Here is a 26,493-nt window from a genome sequence, read left to right as displayed (position 1 = left end):
GCCCAGGCTTGGGCAAGAGATGTTCAGGATCCCTGGGCGCTAGAGATAATATCTCAGGGATACCTTCTGGACTTCAAATACTCTCCTCCAAGAGAGAGATTTCATCTGTCAAGATTGTCAACAATCCTGACAAAGAAAGAGGCGTTTCTACGCTGCGTACAAGAGCTCTTGTTAATGGGAGTAATCCATCCAGTTCCACGATCAGAACAGGGACAGGGGTTTTACTCAAATCTGTTTGTGGTTCCCAAAAAAGAGGGAACTTTCAGACCAATCCTGGACTTAAAGATCCTAAACAAATTCCTAAGAGTTCCATCGTTCAAGATGGAGACTATTCGGACAATTTTACCTATGATCCAAGAAGGTCAGTACATGACCACTGTAGATTTAAAAGATGCTTACCTTCACATACCGATTCACAAAGATCATTATCGGTACCTAAGGTTTGCCTTCCTAGACAGGCATTACCAGTTTGTGGCTCTTCCATTCGGATTGGCTACAGCTCCAAGAATCTTCACAAAGGTTCTGGGTGCTCTTCTGGCGGTACTAAGACCGCGGGGAATCTCGGTAGCTCCATACCTAGACGACATTCTGATACAAGCTTCAAGCTTTCAAACTGCCAAGTCTCATACAGAGTTAGTGCTGGCATTTCTAAGGTCACATGGATGGAAGGTGAACGAAAAGAAAAGTTCACTCGTTCCACTCACAAGAGTTCCCTTCCTGGGGACTCTTATAGATTCTGTAGAAATGAAGATTTACCTGACAGAGGACAGGCTAACAAGACTTCAAAGTGCTTGCCGCACCCTTCATTCCATTCAACACCCGTCAGTGGCTCAATGCATGGAGGTAATCGGCTTAATGGTAGCGGCAATGGACATAGTACCCTTTGCACGCTTACACCTCAGACCACTGCAACTGTGCATGCTAAGTCAGTGGAATGGTGATTACTCAGACTTATCCCCTTCTCTGAATCTGGATCAAGAGACCAGAAATTCTCTTCTATGGTGGCTTTCTCGGCCACATCTGTCCAGGGGGATGCCATTCAGCAGACCAGACTGGACAATTGTAACAACAGACGCCAGCCTTCTAGGTTGGGGTGCCGTCTGGAATTCTCTGAAGGCTCAGGGACAATGGAGTCAGGAGGAGAGTCTCCTGCCAATAAACATTCTGGAATTGAGAGCAGTTCTCAATGCCCTCCTGGCTTGGCCCCAGTTGACAACTCGGGGGTTCATCAGGTTTCAGTCGGACAACATCACGACTGTAGCTTACATCAACCATCAGGGAGGGACAAGAAGCTCCCTAGCTATGATGGAAGTATCAAAGATAATTCGCTGGGCAGAGTCTCACTCTTGCCACCTGTCAGCAATCCACATCCCGGGAGTGGAGAACTGGGAGGCGGATTTCTTAAGTCGTCAGACTTTTCATCCGGGGGAGTGGGAACTTCATCCGGAGGTCTTTGCCCAAATACTTCGACGTTGGGGCAAACCAGAGATAGATCTCATGGCGTCTCGACAGAACGCCAAGCTTCCTCGTTACGGGTCCAGATCCAGGGATCCAGGAGCAGTCCTGATAGATGCTCTGACAGCACCTTGGGACTTCAGGATGGCTTACGTGTTTCCACCCTTCCCGTTGCTTCCTCGATTGATTGCCAGAATCAAACAAGAGAGAGCATCAGTGATTCTAATAGCACCTGCGTGGCCACGCAGGACTTGGTATGCAGACCTGGTGGACATGTCATCCTGTCCACCTTGGTCTCTACCTCTGAAACAGGACCTTCTGATACAGGGTCCCTTCAAACATCAAAATCTAACTTCTCTGAAGCTGACTGCTTGGAAATTGAACGCTTGATTTTATCAAGACGTGGGTTTTCTGAGTCAGTTATTGATACCTTAATACAGGCTAGGAAACCTGTTACCAGAAAGATTTACCATAAGATATGGCGTAAATACCTATATTGGTGTGAATCCAAAGGTTACTCTTGGAGTAAGGTTAGGATTCCTAGGATATTGTCTTTTCTACAAGAAGGTTTAGAAAAGGGTTTATCTGCTAGTTCTTTAAAGGGACAGATCTCAGCTCTGTCCATTCTGTTACACAAACGTCTGTCAGAAGTTCCTGATGTCCAGGCTTTTTGTCAGGCTTTGGCCAGGATTAAGCCTGTGTTTAAAACTGTTGCTCCACCATGGAGTTTAAACCTTGTTCTTAATGTTTTACAGGGCGTTCCGTTTGAACCCCTTCATTCCATTGATATAAAGTTGTTATCTTGGAAAGTTCTATTTTTAATGGCTATTTCCTCGGCTCGAAGAGTCTCTGAATTATCAGCCTTACATTGTGATTCTCCTTATTTGATTTTTCATTCGGATAAGGTAGTCCTGCGTACTAAACCTGGGTTCTTACCTAAGGTAGTTACTAACAGGAATATCAATCAAGAGATTGTTGTTCCTTCTTTATGCCCAAATCCTTCTTCAAAGAAGGAACGTCTACTGCACAACCTGGATGTAGTCCGTGCTCTAAAATTTTACTTACAGGCAACTAAGGAATTTCGACAAACGTCTTCTCTGTTTGTCATTTACTCTGGGCAGAGGAGAGGTCAAAAAGCTTCCGCTACCTCTCTTTCTTTTTGGCTTCGTAGCATAATTCGTTTAGCTTATGAGACTGCTGGACAGCAGCCTCCTGAAAGAATTACAGCTCATTCTACTAGAGCTGTGGCTTCCACTTGGGCCTTCAAGAATGAGGCCTCTGTTGAACAGATTTGCAAGGCTGCAACTTGGTCTTCGCTTCATACTTTTTCCAAATTTTACAAATTTGACACTTTTGCTTCATCGGAGGCTATTTTTGGGAGAAAGGTTCTTCAGGCAGTGGTTCCTTCTGTATAAAGAGCCTGCCTATCCCTCCCGTCATCCGTGTACTTTTGCTTTAGTATTGGTATCCCAGAAGTAATGATGACCCGTGGACTGATCACACTTAACAGAAGAAAACATAATTTATGCTTACCTGATAAATTCCTTTCTTCTGTAGTGTGATCAGTCCACGGCCCGCCCTGTTTTTAAGGCAGGTAAATATTTTTTAATTTATACTCCAGTCACCACTTCACCCTTGGCTTTTCCTTTCTCGTTGGTCCTTGGTCGAATGACTGGGAGTGACGTAGAGGGGAGGAGCTATATGCAGCTCTGCTGGGTGAATCCTCTTGCACTTCCTGTTGGGGAGGAGTAATATCCCAGAAGTAATGATGACCCGTGGACTGATCACACTACAGAAGAAAGGAATTTATCAGGTAAGCATAAATTATGTTTTTTTTAAACAACTTTGGGTTTTAGTTTAATCTTCCTTCCCCTGCATCATGTGACAGTCATCAGCTAATCACAAAATGCATTACAAATATTCTGGGAATTCGTGCACATGCTCAGTAGGAGTTGTTGACTCAGAAAGTGTAAATATAAAAAGATTGTGCACATTTTGATAATGAAAGTGAATTGGAAAGTTTTTTACATTTGTGTTTGTTTTACTTTAGGGTTCCTTTAAAAATATGTATTTTCCAGTCCTGAAAATAGAAATAGCTTATGGCAGGTTTATGGAGATATTGTTAAAAAGTGACAATGACAACTCCTGTCTTTTAGCCACACAAGTCTAGATTGACTCCTCCAAATAAAGAAATTGGTGGCTGGAGTCTAACACCTTGTTTGCTGCAATTGTGTTTCAGTGGTCAATCTGTTCCAATAATGTTCTGACTGCTGATTGGACAACTGCTACAAATGTAATTACATGGCTTTTACTGTTTTATTAAGTAAGTTGTAAGCATGGCCACATGTAATTAAAAGTTTAGACAACTTAAGTATTTTTGAGGATTTTGTCTCTCTCTCTCTCTCTCTCTCTCTCTCTCTCTCTCTCTCTCTCTCAACATCATTGATGTGGACTTTCATACACACTGGACACAGGGGAAAAAAATGTTAGGTATGGGACTCCCTAGACTATATATTGCTAATCAGTTGAGCTCTGATTTTTTCCTCTACTACCTGAAAATTGCTATGTAGTGCTTTTGACTTTGTGTTGTTGGGTAGTGTTATGTTACAGATATTCCATTCATCAGGGTATACCATATCTCAGATATAGAATACTTTTAAGCCAATATGTAACCTTTGGTACAACACATGTTAAAGAGTTGATGAGTGTGCCTCTTTCATTTGTTTGCCATTACTGATAATATGGGCTGAACTGTCTGGTTATTTGCTGTACTTGTCTGCAGCGCTATTCATTTTATTTAATAGCACCTAACTTGGAATTTATTTCAAACACAGCATTTCACAGGCTCTGCTACAGCATATAGTTTGTTACCAGACTTTGAACTTTCCTTTAAAGCATAAATTAAATAGTGCATGTCCTATATTTTGTTCCTCTTGTGATTTAGAAATTATAAAATTACCTAAAGCAATGAGTAGAACTGAAAATATGTAGGTTAAATAGGAAACACAATAATTACTTCATAACACGATTATCAGCAGCAAAGGAAAAAGATATATTTTAAATTGTCCCAGATTACCATTTCATATTTCTGGAAATAAAGAGCTTTGCTCAGTGTTATCCAACTGGGTTTGAAAGTTTATGCTAATCCTGGAGCATAAAACTATGTCTCATTCTAGTGAAAGATAAGAAAACTTCTGTTAAACGTTTGGACGGATGATTGAGACAGTAAAATATATTTACCATTTTGCCCCAAGGCCCCATCTGATATAAATAATAATTTTATCTATCCAACATTCTAAAAAATAAAAATAAAACAGTCATGCTGAAATGTGATTGCATGGTGTATTTTCTTTCTTTTCTTCTTTTTTTGCACTTGATTAGTGTCTTTTTTTTTAATGCTTATGCAAGAAGATATAACTATCTATGCTGTATTTTTCAAGTTGTAAATTTAAAGTTGATGTATCCAAATATCTCCAAGTTAAAAAAAACATTGCAATATCAAATGTAAAAAAAAATATATACACTGAAATACAAGTTAAAATATTTCAGGCCAGATTATGAGTGGCACGCTAACAGTTATGGGCAAGCGAAGAAAGATTTATCACGGGTGTTTGCGTGCATCGGGTTTATTGCTCGTATTACATGTTGAAAGTTAATGTGATCACTTGAGCGCAATTAAAGTTAATGTGTGTCAGGACAGTACGTCCTCAGAGCTAAGGTTAAATGTTTTGCAAAATAAAAAAGTGTCACAAAACACATCAAAAATGCAAAGTACAGTTACACTCATAGTAACAGTGTCTAATAAAAACTATTTTTAACAAATTGCACAAAAAAATTATAAGAGCTCAAAGGCAGACAAATGGCTTTAACATAGTGATACATACAGTACATACATATGCCTAAATATTTACAGACATAAATACTCATAAATATGTATGGAGCCCTTTGCAGTCAAGTAGATGAAAACATAAAAAATCATATTTATGCAATATTCATATTTAATAAAGTGTTATCCTGTGTATTTACTGTAAATATTTAACATTCCAATGTTCTGAACATAGCAGAATATGTTCTAATAATTGTTATAGATATTCCTATAAATATCGTATATACCTATATAATCACACACATATACAGTGTGTGTATATATATATATATATATATATATATATATATATATATATATATATATATATATATAAACTCATTGTGTAGTTTATTAACAAATTTAGACAGGCCAGAAGACTTGTTATATAAAGTATAGATATATATTGTACCAAAATACCATCAGATATATTTAGAAATATTTATTTGTGAATAAAATGACATTATCTGAAGAACATTGGAATGTTAAATATTCATATTCGGGTTAGTGCACTTGAGAATATGCGATCGGGTGTGCGCAAGATTTTTTCCACTTTTTTTTTGCTCCTTACTTCCATGGGGGAATATGTTAACATGCATTTAGTAATATACTTCCATTAGCAAAAATGCTTCTAGTAAACGTTTTTACTGTCTTTCTACAGCATATGCACATATCCTGTTAGAGCACATGCACCAGTATTCAAACACCACCCTTTTTCAGAGAGTCAGCAGTGACTCATATGACAAGAGAACACATGGTCTATACAGTGAGATATTAGAACTATATATCTCTATAATATTGAATATTGAATTAGACCCAGAATCAAGGGATATTATCTTACAAATTGAAATGAATAATACCAGGTTTATTTTTTGTAATATATACGGGCCCAATACCTTTTGTCCTAAAATGTGTGGAGAATAGCGACAGGGAGAAGACTGAGGTACTAAACCAATTATTTTCTTCAGTATGCACAAGAGAGGAACCAATGGAGGATACTTTGGAACAAAATAGAACATGCCGGCACATACCATTAACTGGGTTATGTATAGAGGCTATCAGGAAAAAAATGGATAATATTAAGGTAAATAAAACTCCAGGCCCAGATGGAATTCACCAAGGGTGTTAAGGGAACTTAGTACTGTTATAGACAAACCTCTACTCTTAATTTTTCAAGACTCATTATCCTCAGACATGGACCTCCAGAATTGGTGTAAAGCTGATGTGGTGCCACTCTTCAAAAAGGGAAGCAGGGATGATCCAGGAAGCTACAGACCAGTTAGCTTGACATCAATAGTGGGGAAGATATTTGAAGGGATTATATTGATGAGCATATTCGTGTAAACAAGATTATGATTTGAAATCAGCATGGTTTTATGAAAAATAGATCATGTCAAACTAATCTAATTAGATTCTACGAGGAAGTAAGTAAAATATAGATAAAGGGGAATCAGTTGATGTGATATACTTAGATTTTGCAAAGTTGTTTGATACAGGGCCACATGAGAGATTAATGCACAAAATTAAGGGACTGGGAATAGCTGAAAATGTTAGCTCATGGATAAATAACTGGATAAAAGATAGGGAGCAACAAGTAGTAGTAAATGGATCATACTCAGATTGGACAAAGGTAATCAGTGGCGTCCCCCAGGGATCAATACTGGGCCCTGTTCTTTTTAATATTTTTATAAATGACTTGGAGAAAGGATTAAATAGTGGCATCTCTATTTTCTGTCATGTAATTGGCAAGAGTCCATGAGCTAGTGACGTATGGGATATACAATCCTACGAAGAGGGGCAAAGTTTCCCAAACCTCAAAATGCCTATAAATACACCCCTCACCACACCCACAATTCAGTTTTACAAACTTTGCCTATGGAGGTGGACATAAGTTTGTGCTTGATTTTTATGATTTCTTCTGTGATAAGCGCTTCTAAGCATTCTGAAGCCTAATTCCTCTGAGTACAGTGTTTGTCAGAGGGATGTAAAGAGAGTATCGCCTATTGATTTTATGGTTTCCCTTGTGGGAAATCTTTTCAAGGGTTCTCTGTTATCGGTCGTAGGGATTCATCTCCTTTCTCCCTTTTCAGATAGACAATATACTCTTATATACCATTACCTCTGCTGATAGCTTTCAGTACTGGTTTGTCTATCTGCTATATGTGGATGGGTGTCTTTCGGTAAGTGTGTATCATTATTTAAGATACTCTTAGCTATGGTTTGGTGCTTTATGTATAAAGTTTTAAATATGGCAAATATAAGTAAAATACATATGAGTCAGGTCTATGTGTATTTCCCTTTGCAGTCTGACAGTTTCGTTATGGGAATAATGTTTTAGGAAGTTTGTCTTTCTGGGGTATAGTTTTTTCTTCATTTGACTTGTTTTTTCTTTAAAAAACTTGCAAGCAAATTTGGCTCGCGAGGGCGCAAAATGGTGTTATTTATTGCATCATTTTTGGCGAGAGAATTTTTTGGCGCGAATGTGCGTCTGTAATGACGCAAGTTTGTAATTTCCTGCATCTTAGTTGACGCTAGGTTGTTTGCCGAAATTGTGTTTGTTATGACGCGAGTTGCGTCATTTCCAGATGTATGTTGGCGGCAAAAAAATTCTCAACTTCCTTTTGCGCCGTGCGTCATACCTGGTGCCAAAAAAAATATTTTGTTTTATTTTACCTCACTTCCTATATGCTCCTTGCCTTCTTTATGCTCAGAGGGCTATGCTATTTGCTTTTTTTTTGCCAGTTTTAGCATTTGCATATTTTTTCTCATTCATGAAACTGCTATATGTGGAAATAAGATATTTCTGTTTAAATGTTATTTTTTCTTTTACACTTTACAAGATGTCTCAATCTGATCCTGTCTCAGAAGTTGCTCTAGAAAACATGCTGCCTGAACACAGTTCTACCAAAGCTAAGTGTATCTGTTGTAATCTAGTGGCGATTATATCTCTACCTGTAGTATGTAACAGTTGTCATGATAAGCTTTTGCATGCAGAAAAGGTTTCTATTAGTGCTAGTACAGTATCTGTTGTTCCTTCAACATCTAAAGTACATAATATCTCTGTTGATATGAAAAATGATATTGCTGATGCGAAACAGAAGGCTATGGCTGCTATACCGCCTTCAAATAAACGTAAAAGGTCTTTTAAAACTTCTCATAATACTGATGAAATTTGTTATGATCGGCAACATACTGATATATCCTCCTCTGATGAGGATATCTCTGATTCAGAAGATCCTACTTCAGACATTGACACTGATAAATCATCTTTTTAAGATTGAGTATATTCTTTCTTTGTTAAAAGAAGTGTTGATCCTCTTGATAATAAATCCAGTAAACTTTTAAATTCTGTCTATAGACCTCCTGTGACTACTCCTGAGGTTTTTCCTGTTTCTGATGCTATTTCTGATGTGATTGCTAAAGAATGGTCTATTCATATGGAAGATAGTACTTCTTTTAAGGATCCTTTAGATAGGAAGATTGAATCTTATCTAAGGAAAGCATATTTGCCTTCTGGCTATATTCTCAGACCTGCCATTTCTATGGCTGATGTCGCGGCTGCATCAACTTTTTGGTTGGATAGCTTAGCACAATGGGAAAATAACTCTGATTTGCATAGCATTGTTCATTTGCTTCAACGTGCTAATCATTTTATCTGTGATGCTATTTTTTATATCATCAAGATTAATGTTAAATCTTTGTCTTTGGCTATTTTAGCTAGAAGAGCTTTATGGTTCAAATCATGGAATGCTGACATGATATCTAAATCTAGGTTGCTATCTCTATCATTCCAGGGTAATAATTTGTTTGGTCCCCAGTTGGATTCTATTATTTCCACTAATACTGGGGGAAAGGGAGTTTGTTTGCCTCAAGATAAAAAGTCTAAGGGCAAATCTAAAGCTTCTAATCGGTTTCGTTCCTTTTGTCAGAATAGAGAACAGAAAACCACTCCTTGCCCTAAGGACTCTCTGGCTCCAATTGGAAGCCATCCTCGATTTGGAATAAATCCAAGCCTTATAAGAAACCAAATTCAGTCCCCAAGACTGCATGAAGGTGCGGCCCTCAATCCAGTTCTGCTAGTGGGGGACAGATTGAAGTTATTTCAAGATGTTTGGGCAGGTTCCATTCAGAATCATGTGAAAGCTCAGGCCTTTCTGAAGTGTGTTTCAGAGCTTTCAGGGGTAATTGTACCAGTTCCACTTCTGGAACAGGGTCTGGGTTGTTATTCAAATCTATTCATTGTCCCAAAGAAGGAAAATTCATTCAGACCAGTTCTGGATCTGAAGTTTTTGAATCAATTTGTAAGGGTCCCAACTTTCAAGATGGTGACTATAAGGACTATTCGGCCTTTTGTTCAGCAAGGTCATTACATGTCCTCAAAAGACTTACAGGATGCGTATCTTCACATTCCGATTCATCTAGACCACTATCGGTTTCTGAGATTCTCTTTTCTAGACAAGCATTACCAATTTGTTGCTCTTCCATTTGGTCTAGCAACAGCTCCAAGAATCTTTTCGAAGGTTCTCGGTGCCCTTCTATCTGTAATCAGAGAGCAGGGTATTGCGGTGTTTCCTTATTTGGACGATATCTTGGTATTGGCTCAATCTTTTTATTTAGCAGAATCTCATACGAATCAACTTGCGTTTCTTCAAAAACATGGTTGGAGGATGAATTTACCAAAGAGTTCCTTGATTCCTCCGACAATGGTCACCTTTTTAGGTTTCCAGATAGATTCAGTGTCCATGACTCTGTCCTTAACAGACAAGAGACAAATGAAATTGGTTTCTGCCTGTCGAAAACCTTCAGTCTCAATCATTCCCTTCAGTGGCTATGTGCATGGAAGTTTTAGGTCACATGACTGCAGCATCAGACGTGATCCCCTTTGCTCATTTTCATATGAGACCTCTGCAGCTTTGCATGCTGTGCTGAATCAATGGTGCAGGGATTATACTTGGATATCACAGTTGATATAATTAAATACCAACTTTCAACTCTCTCTGTCCTGGTGGTTGGACCATCATCGGATTCTTCAAGGGGCCTCTTTTGTTCGTCCTTCCAGGGCTGTGATTTCAACAGATGCAAGTCTCACAGGTTGGGGAGCTGTCTGGGGTTCTCTGACAGCACAAGGAGTTTGGAATCCTCAAGAGGCGAGGTTACCAATCAATGTTTTAGAACTCCGTGCTATTTTCAGGGCTCTTCGGGCTTGGCCTCTATTAAAGAGAGAATCATTCATTTGTTTTCAGACAGACAATATCACAACTGTGAAGTCTGAGTGAACGCTTCGTGGTCCTAGGTATCCTAGCTGCTAATGGTGTCAAAAATTAAGGAAAAAGACGGTCTCACCTCTGCCAACTCCGATCACACTCTCAGTCTTACCCCAGTCGCTGCAAACTCCTCATTCGTTCATGATCACAACCTCTCCACTCATCCGTGGCTCGGTTATACTCTGATGACGTCTGACATCACGTACGAGACACGTGATTACTTGCGACCAATCAGGGGGTAGACTGTACGGACTAGTGCTGATCCGTTTATCCTAAGTTGAACCACCAATCCTGGCAGCTATGAATGTACTGTCCTACCCGGAGCCCAAACGGGCAGGCTGGAAATGCCCCGCTGCAGTAATCACCAGCCCTCTCCTAGGCTGGATGTAAACCAAAGGTAGAAGAATACTGCTTGTAAAATTAAAATTTCCTTTATTCAAAACATATTAACTTTTTTACTGCACGTGAGCTGTATTAATTTTAAATATGTTTTTAATAAAGGAACTTTTAATTTTACAAGCAGTATTCTTCTACCTTTGGTTTACATCCAGCCTAGGAGAGGGCTCGTGTTTACTGCAGCGGGGCATTTCCAGCCTCCCCAGAGCCCAAACAGGCAGGCTGGAAATTCCCCGCTGCAGTAAACACCAGCCCTCTCCTAGGCTGGATGTAAACCAAAGGTAGAAGAATACTGCTTGTAAAATTAAAAGTTCCTTTATTCAAAACATATTAACTTTTTTACTGCACGTGAGCTGTATTAATTTTTTTTCTTTTTTTTTTTCTTTTTTTTGTGCACCGGTCCTGGAGGTACTGCAATACCAGGTCAATGCGTGGAGTGGACAGAGCAAGCTCTTCTTCCATCTCCCTGTTTCAAAAATCCATTTAATATATAGCACCCAGATAGGGCGCGTATCAGATATTAAACTGATAAGAACAGATACTACACTTGATCTTAGCCAAAAGGCCGAGAAGCGATAGCTGTATTAATTTTTAATATGAATAAAGGAACTTTTAATTTTACAAGCAGTATTCTTCTACATTTGGTTTACATCCAGCCTAGGAGAGCGCTGGTGTTTACTGCAGCGGGGTATTTCCAGCCCGCCCGTTTGGGCTCCAGGGAGTACAGTATATTCATAGCTGCCAGGATCGGTGGTTCAACTTAGGATAGACGGATCAGCACCAGTCCGTACAGTCTACCCCCTGATTGGTCGCAAGTAATCACTTGTCTTGTACATGATGTCAGACGCCATCGGAGGATCACCGAGCCACGGATGAGTGGAGAGGTTGTGATCGTGAACGGATGAGGAGTTTGCAGCGACTGGGGTAAGACTGAGAGTGTGATCAGAGTTGGCAGAGGTGAGACCATCTTTTTCATTAATTTTTGACACCGTTAGCAGCTAGGATACCTAGTACCACGAAGCGTTCACTCAGACTTCACATCACTACGTTCTTCAAGCATCGAGGTTTGGTTTCCTACTATAACAGGTACCTTTCTAGAATGTGTTATAGGTTACACCTAATAAATAAAAATTTGGGATACTGACACTATATAATGAAGGTTACTATGTACAGTCCTAAATAGAGCTTTAATAATTGGTGAATTATATATACACACCATTACTAAGTTAAATTTATTGACAACAGTGATATTTATCACATTATATTGAATTGACTACACGCCCACAAATATATTTAAGTGGTGAATAGTCATTATAGATATGGATGAAAGAATGGCCACGTGCAGTAATTTTTATTCTCTCAGACACTTTCAACCCAGAGAAACAGACCAAAGATATATCAGACATTTTCTTATCTATGGAGAGAGCACTAACCAAGGAATATCAGATTTGGTGGGATAAAAGGTCTATAGAAAAGTATGTGGATACTAACATGATACCTAGAGGACTTAGGATTAGAAAACGTCCTTCTTTCCAAGTATCTGAAGATTGGTTCATAATTGAATGGAATGATATTCTTACTGAATGTTCACTGAGGCTAATGAATGTTATTATTATTATTATTATTATATTATTATTATAATTATATATAAGAATCAAAAGCTAGAGGAAACAAGAAGACTGATTAAGGACATACAAAAAGATCTTAATGTTTTCATAGATCATGAACAGTATAAACATTTGGATAGTATATTAAAAAAAAGAAGACCTTAAGAAGGAAGTAGATAAATTGAAATATCGAAAGTTTACTAGAAATTTTGAGGACTATGTTAATAATAGAGTATATCAATGGAACACACAGTCCCCTAGGAGGAATAGACAATCAAGGAAAAATAAAAAGGGAAACACACTTGGAGTGAGAAACCAGTCTGTTGATCAAGGGAAAAAACAAGTGACATTTTCGGAGACAGACTCTAGTGAAGATAATGAAATTCGTGATTTTCTGGACTATGCCACTAGTGGGGGTTCATCAGAAGAAGAAGGCCCCACTAATACTTTTAATGAGCGTACCACGATAGTCCCATTTAGAACTAATGAAGGCTTCACTCACCCACTCACTACAAACACCACCCAGGCAGGGACTACAGGCATCCTCAAGACCAGCGGTAGGGGAAAGTGTACAGCTAACAGATACATGAAAGCTTTAGGCACACAGCCATTCCCCACAAATCTTCCCATAGTGGAGACACAGGTTTTTCAGGAGGAAGAGGCCAGAGGTCAGGGAGGAGGAGTAGGAGGGAGAGGAAAGGAGCCACTAGCCAAGCGAGAACAGTACTCTCTCAGGAGGGGCAAACAAAAAAATACAAAGTATGAGAGTTATCAATCTTTCAGGAGCTAATCTAAGCACAGAGGAGATCAAGGTTTTAGAGTTGGGCCTCAATTTTGTACCATCAACTGATTTTGATGTTTTTGATATACTCATGGATGTTAACAGATTTGTACGGGCACTTACAATCAAGAAATTTTATTATGGAGAGGATACTCCAGAGTCTATCGGAACTACAGAATCAGAGGGAAGACAAGTTGAAAATGATTATTTTATGTTTAGAGATGCTGCAGATTTTCTTACTTTGAGTCATTTGGAAAGGGAGAGTAAAGTAACTACAGATTTTAAGACCACACATGTAGGGTTCAGGAACAAATCAACATTCTATCCCACTCACTTTAAGGGAGAGGTATTGGAGAGTTTCCATAGAAGGGTTGAGGAAGACTTGGTGAAGCTAAAGACAGAGAACAATAAATACAAGCATAACCTCTCACACATTGAAAGACTAGGCCTTAAGAAATTGAAAGAAAGGAAAGATATAGTCATTAAAAATGCGGACAAGGGGGGCACTATAGTTGTCATGGATGAATCATCTTATGTGCAAGAGGCGAATAGACAACTTAGTGATAAAGATATTTACCAAGGTCTACCATATGATCCAACCATGTTGTTCAAAAGTAGGCTCAATGACTTGTTGGATGATGGCTTAGAGGCAGGAGTGATGAACTTGAGCACCTTTGAGTATTTTTGTGTGAAAGAACCAGTGGTACCAATATTCCATCATTTACCGAAGGTCCACAAGTCCATCACTAATGTCAAGGGGAGACCAATCGTCTCAGGGATTGGTACACTTTTTGAAAATTTATCAAATTGGATAGAGTCATTATTGCAGCCGCTTGTATGGAAACTACCTACTTTCCTTAGGGACACTAAACATTTTCTTAATAGCATGGAAGAAGTCACTTGGCTGCCTGATTTTGGATGGCTTACAGTGGATGTGATAGGATTGTATTCTGCCATCCCGCATGATAAAGGGCTGGCAGCAGTGAGATACATGATGGATCTCCTGAATGAATATGCTCCTGAATTAAAAAACTTTATTTTGAGAACAATAGAGTTCCTATTGAAGCACAATTATTTTGAATTTGGAGGCAAATTTTATCTGCAGAGACATGGGACAGCCATGGGGGCCCCATCCTACGCAAACCTTTTCATGGGCTGGTGGGAGCTGTCCCACGTCTTTGCAGATTCAAATCCATTTGGGAACCTAGTGATAGGTTACACGCGGTATATAGATGATTTGCCGTTTGTGTGGGCAGGTACTAAGACAGAGAGTGAGCAGTTTGTAGCATACTTAAACAGCAATGAAGTCGGTCTGGAATTCACACATATTTTTGATAGATCTAGAGTTGATTATTTTGATGTCACATTAATAGGTGACAGTATTGAAATGAAAGTTAAATCAACATTATATGTCAAACCAATCTCAGCCAACTCGTTGATACATGCCAAAAGCTTCCATCCTCGCCATATGCATTATGGCGTGGCAAAGGGACAGCTCATTAGGGCAAAACGCAATTGCTCTGATGAATCTGATTATCAATTAGAGAGTAACGCTTTATTGAATAAAATGAGAGAAATGGGCTACCCAGAAGGTCCTATTAACAAAGCGTTGAAAGACATAAAATCAATACCTAGGTCCACTTTATTGCAGCCAAAGAAGCCAATAAATAATGATGAGTGAGATTACATTTGTGACAACATATACAAGCCAATATAGGAATATTTGCAATATAATCAAGAAGAACCTCCCTATTTTGAGGGGTGATGACATACTCAAAAATATTGTGGATAAGGGGTGTAGGTTTACATCTAGAAGAAATACCACTATTGGGAATATGATTTCCCCCTAGTGTCTTAAGAAAACCCAAAAAAGAGAGTAGTTGGCTAAGTTGTAAAGGTCACTATAAATGTGGCACAAGAAGTTGCATAGCCTGTAGTCACACTCTAGTGAGTAAAGTTTTTCAATCTGCTTATACACAAAAAGTCTATGAAAGTAAGCAGTGCACTAACTGTAGGACGGAATTCATTATCTACATGGTACAGTGTAATAAATGTAATATACAGTATGTAGGTTGCACTTCTAGAGAGGCTAGAGCCAGAATTAGAGAACATCTAAATGATATAGATAATGAAAAGACCACCACTGGAGTAGCTAAACATTTCTTTTATGAACATCAAGGAGTGATTGACTCCTTTAAATGGATGATAATTGATGTTATCAATAAAAAACCAAGAGGGGGTAATAGGGTTCATGAAATGTTTCATAGAGAAGCATATTGGATCTTTACCCTCAACACTCGTAGACCTGCAGGTATGAATATTGAGGGCGACATTATTAACTTTTGGGAATGAAATAAATGCAAATATGGTATTTTGTAGTAAACTATTAGCATTTCAATAACGATATACACATCAGGGAAAGAAATGTGTTACTGGATTTGATGAATTATGACAGCCGTCAAATTTCATACCTTTACAATTGTGCAATGAATTTTTCTAAGATTATTGTTATTAATATGTAGTCAGTAATCTCTCTATATATATGTTTAGGAAGATATCCAATTTATATAGTCCAGATAATCAACATAATAGCTTCACATAGTATACATGCAACAAGTATATTTATATACTAAATTAGCTAGAAAATTATCACAAGGTGTTTAACTTCAAATTTGAGAGCCGAGTAAAGAGCATCACTATAAGAAAATGCTTATTTAATCTAGTTCAGTGATTAATTATTCTAGCCATATGGATCATACCCGTATTAGGTAGTATAGCTATGCAAAGTGTTATTATAATTCTGAAGAAATGGTGATGTTCATGGGATGCTGCCTTTCTCACATGATAAGTGAATTGTGGTCTAATGGAGATCGGCAAATAAAGCATAACTGATATTCTATATAGATAAACATATGTAAATATGTATAAAATGTATAGGAGTATAAGAGGGGAGTGAGGTCTATTTCACTGAGTAGCGATAGATGGAAGGAGAGTTCACAAACACAGGTGTCCAATAAGGATGTGAGGGAGCGTATAAAGCTCCACAGATAACACAAGTAGAATGAGTCTATGAATAAGGCAGAACAGCCGAAACATGTCAGACTGGCCTGTTAAGTTTGTGGAATTTATTGGTTTTATATCCCCTTTTTTTACTGCATGTGAACTGTATTAATTTTTAATATGTTTTGAATAAAGGAACTTTTAATTTTACAAGAAGTATTCTTCTACCTTTAATATCACAACTGTGGCATATGTCAATCATCAAGGGGGGACTCGCAGTCCTTTAGCGATGAAATAAGTATCCCGAATACTTTCTTGGGCAGAATCCAACTCCTGTCTAATTTCTGCGATACATATCCCAGGTGTAGACAATTGGGAAGCGGATTATCTCAGTCATCAGTCTTTACATCCAGGGAAGTGGTCTCTACATCCAGATGTATTTTGTCAGATTGTACAGATGTGGGGTCTCCCCAAAATAGATCTGATGGCTTCCCATCTAAACAAGAAGCTTCCCAGGTACCTTTCCAGGTCCTGGGATCCTCAGGCGGAGATGGTGGATGCGTTAGCAGTTCCTTGGTTTTACCAACCTGCTTACATTTTTCCACCTCTAGTTCTTCCTCCAAGGGCGATCTTCAAGATTATATTGGAACAATCGCATGTGTTTCTGATAGCACCAGCATGGCCTCACAGGATCTTGTCCGGATGTCCAGTTGCCAACCTTGGCCACTTCCTTTAAGGCGAGACCTTCTCTCTCAAGGGCCGTTTTTCCATCAGGATCTCAAATTGCTAAATTTGAATGTATGGAAATTGAACACTTAGTACTAAGTCATAGAGGTTTCTCTGACTCAGTGATTAATACTATGTTACAGGCTCGTAAGTCTGTTTCAAGGAAGATTTATTATCGAGTTTGGAAGACCTATATTTCATGGTGTTCTTCTCATAAATTCTCCTGGCATTCTTTTAGAATTCCTAGAATTTTACAGTTTCTTCAGGATGGTTTGGATAAAGGTTTGTCTGCAAGTACCTTGAAGGGTACTTGCAAACAAGGAGTACCTTGAATTGGAGGTGGGACAGTCTCTGCCTCAGAGAATTACAGCTCATTCTACTAGATCAGTCGCCACTTCTTGGGTTTTTAAGAATGAAGCTTTGGTTGATCAGATTTGCAAAGCAGCAACTTGGTCTTCTGTACATACATTTACAAAATTTTACCATTTTTATGTATTTGCTTCTTCTGAAGCAGTCTTTGATAGAAAAGTTCTTCAGGCAGCTGTTTGTTTGATTCTTCTGCTTATGATTTAAGTTTTTTTCTTGAAATTTATGTAAAATTTATGAGAGACTTATTTTTTTGTGGATTTATTTTTTTCTGCGGAAATAGCGGTTTTTATTTTATCCCTCCCTTTCTAGTGACTCTTCTGTGGTCACCCACATCTTGGGTATTTCTATCCCATACGTCACTAGCTCTTGGACTCTTCCCAATTACATAAAAGAAAACTAATAATTTATGTAAGAACTTATCTGATAAATTCATTTATTTCATATTGGCATGAGGCCCATCCTTTTTTTGGTGGTTATGATTTTTGTATAAAAGCACAATTTTATTTCCAGTTCCTCTTTTTGTATGCTTTTTTACTCCTTATTTTTTCAACCCACTACTTGGCTATTTGTTAAACTGAATTGTGGGTGTGGTGAGGTGTGTATTTATAGGCATTTTGAAGTTTGGGAAACTTTGCCCCTCCTGGTAGGATTGTATATCCCATACGTCACTAGCTTATGGACTCTTGCCAATATGAAAGAAATTAATTTATCAGGTAAGTTCTTACATAAATTATGTTTTTGCAGATGATACTAAGTTAAGTAAGGTAATTAGGTCAGAGCAGGATGAACTTTCGTTACAAAGGGATCTGCAAAAATTTGAAGTCTTGGCAGGTAAATGGAAAATGAGATTTAATACGGGAAAATGCAAGGTTCTACATTTTGGAAGTAAAAATAAGCCAGCAATTTATTATTTAAATGGGACAAGACTTAGCAAAACAGAGGAGGAAAGGGATTTGGGAGTAGTAATAGATAACAAGCTAAAGATGGGTGCACAATGCAGGGTAGCAGCTTCAAAGCTAATAAGATACTAGCATCTATTAAAAGAGGCATTGATTCAAGGGAGAAAAGCATAATTCTGTCATATATAAATCTCTGGTAAGACCACATCTTGAGTATGGAGTGCAGTTTTGGGGACTGATTGCAAAAAAAGATACTGCAGAACTAGAAAAAGTTCAGAGTAGGGCCACAAAACTAATAAGGGGAATGGAGAATTTAAACTATGAGGAGAGGCTAGCCAAACTGGGTCTGTTTTCTTTAAAAAAAAAAAAAAAAGGCACTTAAGAGGTGACATGATTACTTTATATAAATATATTCAAGGCCCATATACAGAGATGGCAGAAGCTCTGTTTATTCCAAGAAAATTTTTATGACAAGAGGTCACGATTTAATCTCCTGCAACAGAAACGTTTTTTCACTGTAAGAGCAATAAAATTGTGGAACTCATTACCAAAGGAGGTAGATAGATTTAAAAATTGGTTGGATACATTTCTGTCTAGAAACAAAATTCATGGATATGATTGCTTGTATTACATGGGTCACCTTTTAGTGGGATTATTTAATCTTAACTGGAGCTTTTTGTAAGTATTTTATATTTGTATAGGTTGAACTCGATGGACTTCTGTGTTTTTTCAACCTCATCTACTACGTTACTATGTTCTGAGAAAATAGCAAATCTAAATTGTTTCCATTTATTAGTGAGAATCTTATAGTAGATGTCGACTTTAATATGTCTGCTTGCCATGAGTTAGACAGATTTTCCAAAACAAAAGTTGAGAAATTACAAGAAGAGTACAAAATATTTCAATATTCTATGTTATAAGCTTAAACTGTTAGATATTTGGAGGGTTAAGAATAATAACAGTTGTGTGTATTCATGAGAATCCAAGTCTTATAAGACCTTTTCCAGAATTTACCTGCTTTTAGTCTCAGAATCTCTATCGATTTTAAAAATGGAAGCTAAGATAAATGACATATTTATTTCTGATCATGAGATAGAATCTTTATCATTTCGCTCGTTAGCTAGACCAAAAGATAAAAATCAAACTTTTTCCTTCCCTCGTTTTTTTTAATAATAATCCTAGATTTGTATACTGGTTGAAACGGAAATGGAACGATTATTGTACATATATTGCCTATACTAATAAAATAGAGACATTTTGGGAAGCCTAAGCACCAAAGAAGAAAGTAGAATCATTGAAATTTAAAATCCGTTTTCTTTATTCATTAAATACAGGATAAAAATCCATGACACCCACACACAGGAACAGAGAATGCAGGCTGGTCTGACGAGTTTCGGTGTGGTGCTGTAATCATAAACCTGCTACACACTAATTAGTAAACAATTGAAAAAGAGTACTCTGCACAGTTATTGGTTAATTAAGAAGGAGGAAAGGACCTCCCATTTAACCCCCTGGCTGACTAAGTCAATAATAATCTGTAACAATATTATTATAAAAAGAAAGAGAAAAAAGCAGGTACATTGGAGGGCTAGTATTGCCAATACTTCACAGGAACACATCTTGAAACATTATTTAGAAGACATAATTATGCACTTGGCTCATACATCATTAGGATACATAGAGTTTCATATAGGGATCATATAGTTTGAGCTCAATATGCCAATACTGATACAGCATCAATAAATATTATATCTGACAAGATAAGTCTAAGCCCCCTCGAATCACCTATATAATTTTGTACAGATTTAAATTTTAGAAAGTATATATATTCCAACTTCGTTTAGCTAGATAACATACATGTTAGCTATTTCCAGAATAATAGGTACATAGGCTGTATCTACTATATCAATGGTTTATAAGAAAGGATAGAGGAGATTACCACCAAATATACAAGAATGTGTAAAGGGTACAAGTGAGCATAGAGTTAAAAGGCAAAATAATGATAAATTCATTAAAAGGGTATATATGATGGTAAAGTAACCACTCATAGTATATACTAAAACAGTCGTTATAAAACCACACAGATGTGGCTTTCAAGTTTCAACTAACATTTTAAACTTTAAAGGTTTCAAATTTTCACATTCCAAATCCTAAATCTTAGATCAAATTTATAGATACAAACATAAATGTAAATAAAAATGTGAATACAAGGGCATCACAGCAGTACCAAATAGACTCACACTAGTGTATATAGCTCAAATGTGTTTGTATAATCTAACATATACACAAGAAAATTTCTTTAACGCCAATGGTTAATCAAGTTGAACTCATAATTTAAACCATCAGGGACCTGGGTACATAGTTTAGAAATCCAAAAGTCTTCTTGCCTAGCCAGGAGCACATCCTTGTTGCCCCCTCTAGGTGGTCGCCTGATGATTTCAATTGCCCACCACTTGAATGCTCTAACATTCCCATCATGCACCTCAATAAAATGCCGAACAAAATTTGTTGTTTTTTATATAACCAAGATGTTCACGTATCCTGGTTTGTATGTCTCTAGTAGTCATACCTACATATTGACATCGGTGGTGGATGCATTCTATTAGATAGACGACGTAGGATGTACAGCACTTGACACATCCTTTAGTTTCAAAGGTTTGGTTGGTAACTCATGAGTAGAAATCTTTTCCTTCTACAATGGATTCACAGGCCTTGCATCTGGTCCCCCCACATCTTTATGTACTATTAACGCTAAGCCAAGTAGTAGGCTGTTGTTTCTGTGGGAGCTGAGTAGAGGACAGGATATTACCCAAGGTTAAATTTCTGGAATATACACATTTGAAACCTTGCTCTACAGTAGTCTTCAGGCCCTTGTCCCAATACAGGAGAGGGAAATATTTCTTTAAAATATCACAAATTTCATAGATCTCTGAAGAGTACTGTGTGATAAACAGGGTACGTTCATCCTTTGTACCTTGAGATCTAGGCCTTAAAGTATCTTGCCTATCAATTCTAGCCACTTCCTTAGCAACATTTTGGGAAGCCTCTAAGGTCTCTAAGGCGGTTCTGAGGGGTGAAATTAAAGCTTATCTTTATACATGGAATAAAAAAGCCTCAATTTCTTTAAAGGAAATAACTAAAGCTATATGTATGTATATATATATATATATATATATATATATATATATATAAAACACTGCCTAATCCTATTAGAAGAAATTAAAGATACCTTAGAGAGATTTTTAATAAGTATTTTACATCTGATAAAAAGCCAATTTCAAGCTTTTTCTCTGCGGCTAATACCTCTCTGATCTCTAAAAAGGGTAACGACCCTGAGGAATTAGCCTCATATAGGCCTATATTGGTTTTAAATACAGATTATAAATTATTATGGCAGCTAGATTAAATCCATGTTTAGATAAAAATGATTCATTCTGACCAGACCGGTTTTATGGCCTCTAGAAATTCTTCAAAGAATATAAGTAAAGTGGTATCTTTTCTGGATTATGCTTGGAATGTGAAGAATTTTAAAAAAGTAATGGTATACATGATTGGGCAATACTCACGGCCTTTGATTGTATCATGTGGCAACATCTGTTCACAGCACTCGATAGATTTGGATTTAAAAATAATTTTGTACACTTTATACGGAAAATCCAATATCCTTTCTGTGCATTAATGAGACTCTCTCACCGAAAGTCCCTTTGAAGAGAGGTACCAGAGAGGGGGTGCCCATTATCCCACCTTCTTTTTAACATTGCCCTAGAACCTTTAGCTATTTGGTTTAGGGATACATTAACAGGGATTTCTACGGGTACATATCGTTTGAAAATGTTGCTCTTTGCAGATGATGATCTGATATTTTTGGCTAATACACAGCAAACAATACCACAAATATTAGAATTAAACTTATAAATCCAAGCGCCAACAAAAGAGGCAGGGTCTTATCTAAAATAACTTATCAATATTTATTACAATGTTCATTCCATTTTTGGAAAAGAGTACATAAATTAAAAAGCAATGTAAATCAATAACTGTTACAATTGACTATTTTCTATTTTCTACCATGAAGTCTCCAAGTGAATACAATGATTAAATTATAACACTTATGTGTGGATTCTCCAATCTTGTAAAAATGTAAAAAATCAAGTGGAATGTCACATTAAAGTCAATATAAACCTTACATTCCCTCATGGATCCATGTTCACAATCTAAAATTTGTTCACAGTTTAAAAAATGTTTCACAGTTTAAAATGGAAATTGGGCTTTCCCCTATTTCCTTAATAAAAAATATAATCTTTAAGCTCACCTGCTAGTGTGATATGCAGGGATTCTGATTACCCTAGGCTTGTCTATTGCTGGCAGTCTCTATTAGAAGGCTGAAAAACACTCAGACAACGGCTTATCTCTTATAGTTTGCACAATAGTAGTTACATACACTCCTAATCTCTGAGCGAGTGCCACTATTTCTCAGTGGTTATCGCTATTGAATTATCTCGTTACTTTTGAATTAAATGTAACCGAGGCTTAGGCTTATTGGTAGAGCTTAAGCACAGTGTCTATGATGATGACAGATACACTTGTATTTTCAGCGGGTGGCTATTAGTCCAATCGCCGTGATGCAGGAAATTACTGAATGACTTTACAAAAGTAACTAAGTGCATTCAACTTTCAAAATCAACAAAATCAAAAAACAGTGCAAACATCTAAAACTATGTGCCAAAAAATTTGTGAAAAAAGAATTTGTGAAAAAAGTAATTTGCTGTGATGACTCACTACTTTAACCATGTGTTTAACATTCAAAATTGCAAATCTTTACAAATGCGCTATTTCTGTGAATAAATCTTTTATCAGTACAATCCAAATGATAATAGATATTTAATAATACCGTGAAAAAGTTTATAATAAAGTCCTTAAAAATACGAAAAATCTATATAAAGTGTCTCTTCAATATTTTGTGCGGCTGACCATGTTGCCTAAAAATTCCAATTTAAAACAATGTCAAATGTTTAGACCTTAGTCTTCAGTAGTTTGGGTATGTCCCCAGATGGTGTTGTATTCCCAGGACTCCTTTTCAGTTCGTATATGTGTGTGTCTGCAATGGTGTGCGGTTCACTTCCTCAGCTTCCCAAGTGTTTATAACGCTACACAGCTTGATCCCTCTGTTAAAACAGATAAAAACAATAGTGTAGATTGCAAATATAATCCTAATATAAGAAATACACTTACCAGCCAACGCGTTTCGGTCGTAAATCGACCTTTCTCAAGACTGGTTTTTGATCACAAACAAAGGTGTTCTTATACCTTTTTCATCCTGACCTTAATTTTGGTCCCGGAAGTGTTTGTCACAATCCCTCCGGTTTTTGTCAAATGTTTTGCTTATAACTTTGTCTACAATCAACTCTTTCTTAGCCTCTATTGTTATCTTCGTTTTCCTTTTCTTATTCTGATTATATATTTTCATATTTTATTATATTGGGGTCTTTGATTTCTTGTTTTGCTATCTCGTTTTTTGTTCTTTTCTATTGGCTAGTCGAAGTTCCTTTTGTGGTACGTGATTGGCCAGTTTCTGTGGGTGTGTGGTTTTTAATACTCCCTATTGGTTGTAGCGCATAGCTTCGGTTGGTGATATTTCAGTTTACTAAGTCTTTCCAATATTTTATTAGTCGGTCACCTATTACTATTTTATTTTCTTTTAATTTGTATAATCCTAATGTTTTTATCTTTAATTAAGGTATCCCAATTGTTAGTCTTTTAGAACTTTATAATCCGTCAAATTCTGGGCGTGTAGGATTTCTAATGATCCCCATTGGTTGTGATATCGTGCTTTTGTAGGGGGTATGCATTATATCTCTTTTCTTATTGGTTCTAAATGAAATAACCTGCTTGAGGATCTTGTACGAGTTTTCAAAACCCCTTTAGACTAGTTTCGTTATTTTTCCAGCAGGTTTATTATTACCCTTATACATACACTATCATTAGGATTTTTGTCACAGCTTTTTTAAGCCTAGATTTATTACAGGCTTTCCTTTCTCAACCTCGCTATGATTCTTATATTCGAATGCTTCTCACTTTCTTTTTAATTTATGACAGATAACATTCTTATACATGTATAAGTGTGAAAACTGGATTGTACTTCACTTTTCTGTTAGAGGTTCAATAATACACAGCAAACAATACCACAAATATTACAATTATTTAATTTATTCAGCTCATTTGTGGGCTATAAAATAAATTACCAGAAAAGTGAATTTGTCTGGGTTAGCAAGTCAAAGTTAAGTTGTCAAGATCATTCCTTTAAAGTTGTTGAATCCTTTAGATATCTTGGGATATATTTACATAAAAATCTCCAAAATTGGAGGGCGGAGCTTGGCCGCGCAGGAGATGGCCGTCTGCTAGAGAAGCTCCGATGCCCAACTACCCCGACCCGGTGCCTTCAGGATAACTGCACAGACCACAATAGCAGAAAGTGCAGTGGGAGCAGCTACTATAACGCCGGGCACAAGAATAAAGCTGCGGCAGAGCTCCGGTACACTGTGAGGAGCCGACAGACCGCAGAGATCAGCTGAGGACACGGAGGCCACAGCATGTAAGTGAAACAGCTTGTTAAGTGCGATACGCGGCCTCCGCAGCACACATAGACCTAACACCTTCTACAGCCGCATAAGCACAGGAATATTTGACATTGTGCAAGGCTTCAAACAAGGGCTCAGAGCAGGACTTATATGGCGGCCACTTAACACACAAAGGGAACGGCTCTCTGTGCATTAGAAGAGGGGGGAGAAAAAAGCTAAAATAAAACTAGTAGAGAAAAAAAAATAAAATAAACAGAATAATAAAAATAAATAGAGTACTCTCCTATAAGCCACAGCTGGTGCACTAGGGTTATAACAGTAAATAAAGATATTGGACAAATAAATCCCAAACACTTTTGAACACAGGTGCCTGAAGCGCCATATTGAAAAATAAACCTGACAAAATACAAGGCTTTCAATACATATATCCACAGGCAACAAAACTCACATATAAACGGCCTATCCTTTTGGCGTTTCACCTATAGAGACATGCCTGCTAAGAAAATGCAGAAATCTGATAACCCATTAAAGAATAAGATGATTAATCATTATTTGAAGCCGGCAGAAACTAGTCACCAAACTCACACTAATGATCCCCTCACGGAGCTTGAAACCAATTCAGAGATGTCTCTCTCAACACCAGGCGCACAGGCACCCCCAGGAGACATCACTAGAGAACTCGTACAAACGCTAGCCACCAAGGAGGATATAAACACAGCCATGGCAGACATGCGTAACATGTTTCAAGATATAAAAAGAGATTAATCATTATTTGAAGCCGGCAGAAACTAGTCACCAAACTCACACTAATGATCCCCTCACGGAGCTTGAAACCAATTCAGAGATGTCCCTCTCAATCACAAAATACGTTTGATCACAATAAATGCTAAGGGACTAAATAGTCCAGAGAAGCGTTCTATAGCTTTCAGGGAACTATACAAACAGGAAGGAGACATTATTTACGTACAGGAAACGCATTTTAAATAAATCCCAAACACTTTTGAACACAGGTGCCTGAAGCGCCATATTGAAAAATAAACCTGACAAAATACAAGGCTTTCAATACATATATCCACAGGCAACAAAACTCACTTATAAACGGCCTATCCTTTTGGCGTTTCACCTATAGAGACATGCCTGCTAAGAAAATGCAGAAATCTGATAACCCATTAAAGAATAAGATGATTAATCATTATTTGAAGCCGGCAGAAACTAGTCACCAAACTCACACTAATTATCCCCTCACGGAGCTTGAAACAATTCAGAGATGTCCCTCTCAACACCAGGCGCACAGGCACCCCCAGGAGACATCACTAGAGACCTTGTACAAACACTAGCCACCAAGGAGGATATAAACACAGCCATGGCAGACATGCGTAACATGTTTCAAGATATAAAAAGAGACATGAAACGAATGGGCCACAGAATTACTACATTAGAAGAGAGCCACGATGTAAACACTCAGGATATAAAACATTTATCACAAATGTCTTATAGCCAGGAAGAAACTATTCAACACCTGCTGGATAAGGTGGAGGAGCTGGACAATAGGGGCC

The 26,493-nt window shown here is 37.5% G+C and overlaps 1 protein-coding gene and 1 non-coding gene across 3 annotated transcripts in view; one reads left to right on the top strand and one right to left on the bottom strand.

Moving 5' to 3' along the window:
- PARD3B (par-3 family cell polarity regulator beta) overlaps nucleotides 1-26,493 on the top strand; it is a 1,914,565-nt gene that overhangs the window by 1,703,854 nt on the left and 184,218 nt on the right. The window lies entirely within an intron of this gene.
- On the bottom strand, nucleotides 11,367-11,557 carry LOC128646293 (U2 spliceosomal RNA). The gene has a single exon (XR_008400254.1). It is a non-coding gene; the product is annotated as a U2 spliceosomal RNA (small nuclear RNA).

Source organism: Bombina bombina, chromosome 1 (assembly GCF_027579735.1).
Source record: "Bombina bombina isolate aBomBom1 chromosome 1, aBomBom1.pri, whole genome shotgun sequence".
In the NCBI taxonomy this organism is placed as follows: Eukaryota; Metazoa; Chordata; class Amphibia; order Anura; family Bombinatoridae; genus Bombina; species Bombina bombina.
The sequence above is the reverse complement of the archived record's forward strand: the minus strand, read 5'-3'. Positions and strand labels throughout refer to the sequence as shown.